The following is an 800-nucleotide window of genomic DNA, read 5'->3' as shown; positions in this document are numbered from 1 at the left end:
TTTTTTTTTTTTTTTGGGAAAAAAAAAAAAAAAAAAAAAAAAAAGTTTTTGCATGGAAATATTTTTCTAAACCTTAAGTCCTTTGTAAAAAAACAAAAACAAAACAGAATGTTGTCAGTTGCTTGGAAATAGCTTCTGTAAATTTTATATTGGACAGCATCATTTGCAAATAGTGTTAAAACGTTTCCTTAAAGAACATTCTTTTGACTTCAACAACCTGCCGATTGAGTTGCACATATACTAGCTAGAAGCCATCAACATTTTTTTTTTTCACAGGCTGGTGTCTTTGTGAAAGTGTTGGGTCTTTGTGCAAGTTTTCTTTCTCTGATTTATAGTAGATATTTTACCATGTGTTGAATAATTTCACGTACTAATTGCTTTCCCTCATTTTGAAACCAGTCCTAAATGTGTGATGCAAAGCAAATAAAGTTGTGCTGTTCCCTGCTCCTGTGCACAATGGTGCTAAAAGTCTGTTCCCTGTGGGAATATTGTGACCTCCACCTTCAAGAGGAATACATCCGTCTCAGTTGGATTTGGGGGGTGGTTATCAGCTGAAATGTGAGGCCTCCCTTGGTCCTGCAAGAAAGAGGAATGCAGAGTCTTCTCCTGGCACTAGTTTTTAAGTTACATTTTCAGATGAGGGAAGGATGCCAGTGTCTGACGGGGTGGCACTAGACACGATGCAGCTGCCCTGGTGCAGCCCCAGCTCTCCCCACCCCAGTGGGGCCGAGACGGCAGCTTGGTGCAGGGAGCATTGATTTCTCTGGTTTAAAGTGGGGATTTTTTTTTTTTTTTTTTTT

This window comes from Gavialis gangeticus, unplaced genomic scaffold, assembly GCF_001723915.1.
Source record: "Gavialis gangeticus isolate Ggan-Ray unplaced genomic scaffold, GavGan_comp1, whole genome shotgun sequence".
Classification (NCBI taxonomy): domain Eukaryota; kingdom Metazoa; phylum Chordata; order Crocodylia; family Gavialidae; genus Gavialis; species Gavialis gangeticus.
This window is presented reverse-complemented; position numbering follows the sequence as displayed.